Below are 9,591 nucleotides of genomic sequence, written 5' to 3'. Positions count from 1 at the left end.
CTGTGATCCAAATAAACTTCTGTTCTTTATAAATTACCTAGTCTGGTATTCTATTCTGGCAGCAGAAAATGTACTAAGACAGAAAATTGGTACTCAAAAGTGGGGCTGTTGCTGTAACAAATACCTGAAAATGTGGAAGTGACTTTCAAATTGGATAATGGGGAGATTTTGGAAGAGTTTGGAGAAGTAGTCAAGAAAAAATCTGTATTACTATAACTCCAAAGGTTCTTGCCTTAGCCATGCCAAAGATATGTGGCGGCAGCCCGCGGTGAGAGACAGACACGGATTGGACCAAGAGAAAAAAGCTGTAGTTTTATTGAGCAGAGTGACAGTACAAAGCTTCCACAGCATGGAAGGGGTCCCGAGCGGGTAGCCAGTGTTAGATTTTTAGATCACCTTTTCAACTCTTTAAGGCGGGAAATACGTGCAGTGGGAAGATGTTACCAGAGCGAGAAACAAAGACAATTAACATGTCTCAGATCTTGAGAAAACCGGAATTGCAACTTAAGTTTTATCTACTTTATAACCTTGCAGCGGCATGGCAAAGGAGACAGGATCTCACAGGATTTTACGAATTGTGTTACAAGGAACTGGAATTGGGAGCATAGATAAGGTCTGCTGGTCACAGAAAAACGGGCTTTTAACATTCCTTTTAGTTTCAGGGGATGGGGAAGGGAGAGAGGGAGAGAGGACACAGGGAAGCTTACAGCAAAAGTTTCGCTGTTTATAGCTTTCTTGGGGAAGAAAACACGTGCACAAATTCTGATGTTAGGAATATTTTAAGCATATATCTTCAATAGTATTCATCCAGGACCAAAGTAAGCCCTGATCCAGGAAATGAGTGAGTTTCACAGCTTTCTGAGCCGCTACTCCACCCAGGAGGCCCAGTTGGCACCTCCTCTCATTACCACGAATGAAGCATTAAAGGCAATTTTAGTTAGGGTTCAGAAGAAGAGGGGGGGTGTAGGGAAAGTCTGGAACTTCTTAGAGATTACTTAAGTGATTTTGACCAGAAATCTGGTAGAAATATAGATAATAAAGGCCATTCTAAAGAGGTCTCATATGAAAATGAGGAACAAAGTATTGGAAACTAAAGTAAAGGCCATCCTTGTTATATAGTAGCAAAGACTTTGGTTGAATTGTGTTCATGTCCTAGGACTTTATGGAATACAAAATGTAACCATGAACTAGAATATCTGCCAGAAGAAATATATAAGCAGTGAAGCATTAAGGCAGCTATGTGACTACCTTTAACCACATACAGTGAGATGTGAGGCAAAAGGAATAACTTAAAGATGTCATTTATAATTAAGTAGGAAGCAGAGAAGAAAGATTTGGAAAATTCACAGCCTGGTCAAGTAAAAAGTGAAAAAGTATATTTGAAAGAGAATATTCAGGGTGTGGACAAGGAACCAAACCCTTTGCTAAAGAGATTAACATGAATAGAAAGAAGCCAGGTGTTATTTAGCAAAACAATGGGAGAAAGATCCTGAAGGCATTTCAAAGATCTTTGATGCTTCTCCTCCCATCACAGGCCCAAAGTTCTAGAAGAAAAGAATGGTTTGGGAGGATGGGCCTGGAGCATCCTCCACAGGTTCACTGCCCAGAGCCACCTTGGGACTCTGCTCCTTACATTCCAGTACAGTGTTCCTTGGCTACCCAAGCTGTGTCTTAAATGGGCTCAGGTGTGGCTAAACCACTTCTCTGGAAGACACAAGCAGTAATCCTTAGCAGCCTCTCACTCATGAGTGAGAAGTAAATATCTAATATTGTAAGCCAGCTAGGTTTTAACTTTTTTTTTTTTTAAATTAACATAGCCTTGGGCCAGGCGTGCTGGCCTATGCCTGCAGCCCCAACACTTTGGGAAGCCAAGGCTCTGCCTGATCACATGAGGTCAGGAGTTCAAGAGCAGTCTGGCCAACATGGCAAACTCCCATCTCTACTAAACATACAAAAATTAGCTGGGCATGGTGGCATGCACCTGTAATCCCAGCTACTCAGGAGGCTGAGGCAGGAGAATCATTTGAACCCTAGAGATGGAGGTTACAGCCAGCTGAGATTGCGCCACTGCACTCCAGCCTGGGTGACAGAGCGAGACTCCATCTCAAAACAAAAAACCAGAAAACATAGCCTTGTTTGGCCTATCCTAATGACTGTAAATATTGTTACAATGTCATCTTCTAGTGGCTAATAGACCAGATTCTTTGAATTACTTGCATATACTATACTATACTGTTTTCTCCCCCAGAGCATCTCTGTAATTCTAGATAGTAATTCTACAGTCTTGCAGAATGCAAGAGCTGTTAGGGCATGGCTATCTCCACCAAGATTTCAAAGGATGTTGCAGATAGCCTGGGGGGTCAGGGGGCCCAGGAAAAGACTTGTCGTAGGGGTGTAGTTGCTGCAAAGATCCCTTACTCTGCAGCATACATGTTACAGGGGCAAAGACCACTGCAGAGAGCCCCTACTATCATGGACTAGGGAAGTCATGGGAATGGGCCATCCCAAAGACCCCAGAATTGTAGCACCACCTGTGTGCAACTCCAGTCCTCCAGCCTGGGAAAGCTGCAGGCATGAGACTCCAAGTTTTGAAAGTTTATGGGTGGACCGAGCTCAGAAAAACAATAAGGGCAGGGCTGCCCAAGGCTTCAAGTGCCCAGCACTCCCAGTGTGACCAGGGTGCTTGGCATGGATCCAAATGAGATTATTCTGAAACTTTAGACTTTTGAGTTGGTGCTTTTAAAAAGTATTTTGGACTTGTTGGGATGGAATGAGTATACTTTGTATACGAGAAGGACATGTATTTTGGGAGCCGGGGTGGAATGCTATGGTTTGAATGTATCCTACAAAGTTCATGTGTTAGAAACTTGATTGCAATTTTTAAAAATTTAACTTTTGTTTTAAGTTTGGGGTACATGTGCAGGTTTGTTATATGGATCAACTTTGTGTCATGGAGATTTGTTGTACAGATTATTTTGTCACCCAGCTACTAAGCCTAGTACCCAATAGTTATTTTTTTCTGCTTCTCTCCTTACTCCCACACTCCACCCTCAAATAGATCCCAATGTCTGTTGTTCCTTTCTTTGTGTTCATGAGTTCTCATCATTTACCTCCTACTTATAAGTGAGAACATGTAGTATTTGGTTTTCTGTTCCTGAATTAGTTTGCTAAGGATAATAGCCTCCAGCTCCATTAATGTCCCTGAAAAGGACATGATCTTGTTCATTTCATGGCTGCATCGGTATATGTACCACATTTTCTTTATCCAGTTTGTCACTGATGGGCACTTAGGTTGATTCCACGTCTTCGCTATTGTGAATAGTTCTGCAATGAACATACATGTGTATGTGTCTTTATAATAGAACGATTTTTTTTCTTTGGAGTATATACACAGTAATGGGATTGCTGTGTCAAACGGTAGTTCTTAGCCCTTTGAGGAATTGTCACACTGCTTTCCACAATGGCTGAACTAATTTACACTCCCAACAAAAGTGTATACGCATTTCTTTTTCTTTGCAACCTTGCCAGCATCTGTTATTTTTTGACTTTTTATAATAGCCATTCTGAATGATGTGAGATGGCATCTCATTGTGGTTTTGATTTGCATTTCTCTGATGATCAATGATGTTGAGCTTTTTTCATATGATTGTTGGCTACCTGTATATTTTCTTTTGAAAAATGTATGTTTATGTCCTTTGACCCCTTTTTAATGGGGTTGTTTGTTTCTTTCTTGTAAATTTATTTAAGTTCCTAATAGATGCTGGATATAAGACCTCTGTTGTATGCATAATTAGTGAATACTTACTCCCATTCTGTAGCTTGTCTTTTTACTCTGTTGATGGTTTCTTTTTCTGTGCATAACTCTTTAGCTTAATGAGGTCCCATTTGTCATGTTTTGTTTTTGTTGTAACTGCTTTTAGAGTCTTCGTCATAAAATATTTGCCTGTTCCTATGTCCAGAATGGTATTGCCTAGGTTATCTTCCAGGGTTTTTATAGTTTGGGATTTTACATTTGTGATGGTTAATACTGAGTGTCAACTTGATTGGACTGAAGAATGCAAAGTATTGTTCCTGGGTGTGTCTGTGATAGTGATGCCAAAGGAGATTAACATTTAAGTCAGTGGACTGGGAGAGGCAGACCCACCCTCAATCTGGGTGGGCACCATCTAATCAGCTGCCAGAGTGGCTAGAATAAAGTGGGCAGAACAAAAGTGGAATGAGGAGACTTGCTGATTCTTCCAGTCTTCATCTTTCTCCCGTGCTGGATACTTCCTGCTCTCAAACAACAGACTCCAAGTACTTCAGCCTTTGGACTCTTGGACTTAACACCAGCGGTTTGCCAGGGGCTCTTGGGCCTTTGGCCACAGACTGAAGGCCACACCGTTGGTTTCCTTACTTTTAAGGTTTTGGGACTTGGACTGGTTTCCTTGCTCCTCAGCTTGCAGGTGACCTATTGTGGGACTTCACCTTATGATCGTGTGAGTCAGTTCTCCTAATAAACTCCCCTTCATACACACACACATCATATTTGTTCTGTCCCTTTAGGGAACCCTGACTAATAAAACATTTAAGTCTTTAAACCATCTTGAGTTAATTTTTGTTTATGGTGTAAGAAAGGGGTCTAGTTTCAATCTTCTTCATATGGCTAGCCAGTTATCCAAGCACTGTTTATTGAACAAGCAATTTTTTCCCCATTGCTTGTGTTTGTCAGGTTGTTGAAGATCAGATAGTTGTAGGTGTGCAGCCTTATTTCTGGGTTCTCTATTCTGTTCCATTGGTCTATGTGTCTGTTTTGTACCACTACCATACTATTTTGGTTACTGTAGCCCAGTAGTATAGTTTGAAGTCTGGTAGTGTGATGCCTCCAGCTTTGTTCTTTTTGCTTAGAATTACCTTGGATTTTGTGGGATATGATAAGGTTTCTTTTCAAATAGCCTGATCAATCTTTTAATTCATGGTATCCCCCCTATTTCCCCCCCTTTCTCTCCTTTTTCCTTTCTGCCTTTATTAGATGCCCAGGTATGCCACAGTACCAGGCATTATCAGTACCAGCTCACATTCCTTTCCTTACTTGGAAAGAAGACTAACTTTCTAGCTCACTACAGACACCCCTTCCCCTTTCTCTCTCTTTCTTTTATGTGCCCACCTTATCTAAAAACATTCAAATGTTTAGCCAACCGGGATTAGTTTAGATTGTAAGACCCGATCCCGGCCAATGGGGAAAGTGTACTGGGGCAGGACTTGCGCCAGGAATAAAGGCTCTCATGCCCCTTGTTCAAGTGTGCTCTCATGGCTACTGGCCAAGAAGGCACCCCTTTGCGCAGAAGTAAAATTGCTTTGCTAAGAATCCTTTGTTCGAGTGTTCAATTTCCTTAGGATTTTGAGCATTATTCCTAACAATATTTAGGCTCTTATTTTGTTCCATATGAATTTTAAAATAGTTTTTTATATGATACTGATTTTTCATGTCTATGAGCATGGAGTGCTTTTCCGTTTGTTTGTTTCATCTTTGATTTTTTTGAGCTGTGTTTTGTAGTTCTCCTTGTAGAGATCTTTCACCTTCCTAGTTAGCTGTATTCCTACATACTTTATTCTCTTTTTTTTTGGCAATTGTGAATGGAAGTTCATTCCTGCTTTGGCTCTTGGCTTAGTGTTGTTGGTGTATAGGAATGCTAGCGATTTTTGCACATTGATTTTGTATCCTCAGACTTGCTGAAGTTGTTTATCAGCTTAAGAAGCTTTTGAGCTGAGACTAAGGGGTTTTCTAGATACAGGATCGTGTCATTTGTAAACTGGGATAGTTTGACTTCCTTTCATTCTGTTTGCGTGCCTTTTATTTCTTTCTCTTGCCTGATTGCCCTTGACAGGACTTCCAATATACTATGTTGAATAGAAGTAGTGAGAGAGGGCATCCTTATCTTGTGCTGGTTTTCAAGGGGAATGATTCCAGCTTTTGCCTATTCAGTATGATGTTGGCTGTGGGTTTTTCATAGATGGCTGTTATTTTGAGGTATGTTTTTTAAATACCTAGTTTTTTGAGAGTTTTTAACATGAAGCGGTGTCGATTTTTATCAAAAGCTTTTTCTGCATCTATTGAGATGATTAAGTGGTTTTTGTCTTTAGTTCTGTTTATGTGATAAAGCACATTTATTGATTTGTGTATGTTGAACCAACCTTGCATCCCAAACTACAAGAGGTACAGAGGTACTGCCACCTGAAGTTGCTCCATCAGAGAGGAATGACAGAGGTGGCTAAACCTCAGAGGGGATGGTTAAGGATTGTATACAGTGAAACTAGAAACTTGAGAGTATAATTTTATTTACTCCTAGTAGAAATTTATCTACCTTTTAGAAAATAAAGAAATATAATGTGACTTTATGGAATAAGAGTTGTACCTACTACACACATGCAATTACTTATTTGTGATTTTTCAATTCATGACAAAAAATTTAGTTATTTTTTTTCTGTTAAGATTTATAGGTTTTGTCTAACTTATTCTTCAAAAAATAGACTACTAGATATTAAAAACTTACACCTCTATGTATGTGTTAACATTTTGCCATACTTTTAAAAGTCTTTCTTTTGTAAAAGAGCCAACCACTACCATGAGGGTAATGTGCGTCCTTCAAGTCAATTGTTTTCTACTTTTAGATACACATATGGTGAGTTTTAAAAATTCACAAAAGTGGAATCATAGTGTCTTATCTGTTTTAACAAACAACGTATTCTATCTGGTTATTCAGTGTGCTCTGTTTCTGTCATGACATCTACAGAAATGTAAAGGCCTCCTCATCTGCTTGCCAACTTTATGTTTCCTTCCATATCCTCTGTATTAGCCACATAATTTTTACCTCCACAAGACCATCCTGCAGGTCCATTGGTAGTTTCCATGCCTCTTTTAGTAATCCATGAACTCATGAACATTTATGTACCCGATTTATGGTCATGGCAGACACAGGTTATCTTCAGCCCTTTTGCACCTAGACATACTACATAGTTATTTCTGATTTACAACTACTTCATGGTATTGAAGCTTGCTATCTTTGCGGGTATCATCTTTGAAAAGAAGGTGGTGTACATATTCCCTGTTCTGGGATCCTTAGCCCTATCTGGGGCTTCTATTTGCCCCTAGGAGTGAGTTGAAGAAAGTGGGTACATGGCAAACATCTCTACACACCCAACATTCACTCATGTCTTTCTTGCTTTATTATCAACTTTCTCCCCAAGACTCTTTCCCTCCAAGCCCATGGTATCTTTATCCAGTCTTAGTGGGGAACCAGGAAAAATCTTCTGACTTAACACACCTCCTGTTAAATATTTTTTTCTTATACCATAATTAGTGATCTTTGAATTTATGATGTAAGATTTTAGTCTTACAACTCCTGAGTAGGGCTATAATGGGCCAGATTAGAGATGGTTACAGGATAAGAATAAATTCAGAGAAATAAATAACACCCCAGATAATATGTCAATTCATTACACTATTATACAAGCAAAAGCAAAAAAGTGTATCTTCCTTCTAACAAAATTGGAGCATGTTTGGCACAGATGTCTGAGTTAACAAGTCTGGCTAATGAGAAAAAAAAAATTAGCATTTAAGGATTTGGCCTAAGACTCCCAGAAAAATTAGAAAAAGAACATCTGGGCCAGACACAGTGGCTCATGCCTGTAATCCCAGCACTTTGGGAGGCTAAGGTGGGTGGATTACCAGAGCCCAAGAGTTCTAGACCAGCCTGGGACTGGTCTAGATGTGGGACCCCATCTCCACAAAAGATAAAAATAAAACAATTATCTGGGCATGGTGGTGCCACGCCTATAGTTCCAGCTGCTTGGGAGGCAGAGGCAGAAGGATTTCTTGAGCCTGGGAGGTCGAGCCTGCAGTGAGCCATGATGCCATGATTGCACCACTGCACTCCAGCCTGGGTGACAGAGTGAGATCCTGTTTCAAAACAAAACAACAACAACAACAACAAAAAAATAAAGAAAGAAAAGAAAAAATATCCTTGGGGTTGCAATGTGAGACATGGTACAATTTTTACTTTTTCATATTTTTACTTAAATATAAATTCCTACAGCATAATATTCATCCACTGAAATTTTAGAATCCATGTTTTGAAAATTATATTCATAGAGTTGTGTAACCATAACCACAATCTTAGTTTAGAACATTTTCATTACCATGAAAAGAAACCCCATAAACCTAAATAGTCACTCATTTCCTATTTCCTGCCAGCCCTCATCTCCAGCCCTAGCAAACCATTAATCTACTTTAAGTCTCTATAGATTTTCCTATTCTGAACATTAATATAAATAGTATCATAAAATATTGGGCCTTAGAAACCAAACCCTTGCCAAGCAAAGCTGTGGGGACAGGACCATCACGCGAGAGGGTCTAAAAGGTGGGAACCCTTGCTCCAGTGGATCCAGAAGGTTAGACGTCTGCCCCAGTGTGTATTGATGTTGGTACCTCCAACCCTGTTGGGCCTGGAGGGCAGAGCATCTAGCCAAAGAGGTTTATTCCTGAGCCTTAAAATCTTATGGAGTTTCCCTTATAGTTTGAACTTATGACCTGTCACTCCTGTTTTTCTTTCCTACTTCTCCATAGCAGAATGGGACTCTCTCCTATGCCTGTCCCATTGTTATATTTTTATAAGCAAATTAACATGTTTGGTTTCATAGGTTCACAGCTGAAGGCAAATTTGCTGTAGAATAATTCATACCTTACCGGGCATGGTGGCTCATGCCTGCAATCCTAGCACTTTGGGAGGCCGAGGTGGGGGGATCACGAGGTCAGGAGCTCAAGACCAGCCTGGCCAACATGGTTGAAACCCCGTCTCTACTAAAAGTACAAAAGTTAGCCTGGCATGGTGGCAGTGAGCTGAGATCATGCTACTGCACTCCAGCCTGGGTGAAAGATCGAGACTCTGCCTCAAAAAAAAAAAAAGAATAAGTCATACCTTGAGTCTCACCCATATCTGATTTAGATATTTAGATGAAACATGGGAATTTAGGCTTTTGAGTTGATTCTGGAAACAGTTAAGAGTTTCGGGACTGTTGGAATGGATTAATATATTTTGCATATGAGAAGGACATGATTTGGGGGGATTAAGGAGGTGAATGTTATGGACCGAATGTTTGTGCCCCTCCAAATTCCTATGTTGAGACTGTTCCCACCCCCAACACGATGATATTGGAAGGTGAGGCCTTTGGAGGGTAATTAGGATTAAATGAGAGCAGAACCCTCATGAATGGGATTAATAAATTTCTAAGAATCTTGAAAGAATGTCCTTTCTGCTCTTCACTTTGTGAAGATATAAAGAGAAATTGGCAGTCTAAAACACAAAATAAATTTTTGTTGCTTATAAACTAACCTATCTATGGTATTTTTGGTATGGAAGCCCAAGCTAAGACAGTGTCTGTTCAGGTTGTTTGTTTTATTATTGTTGATTTCTATGTATATTTTGGATAACTGTCCTTTATCAGACACGCCTTTTGCAAATATTTGTTCCCAGTCTGCGGCTTCTCCTTTCATTCTCTTGACAGTGTATTTTACACAGCAAAGTTTTTGAGTTTAATGAAGTTCAACTTATC

Source organism: Pan troglodytes, chromosome X (assembly GCF_028858775.2).
Source record: "Pan troglodytes isolate AG18354 chromosome X, NHGRI_mPanTro3-v2.0_pri, whole genome shotgun sequence".
Taxonomy (NCBI): domain Eukaryota; kingdom Metazoa; phylum Chordata; class Mammalia; order Primates; family Hominidae; genus Pan; species Pan troglodytes.
The sequence above is the reverse complement of the archived record's forward strand: the minus strand, read 5'-3'. Positions refer to the sequence as shown.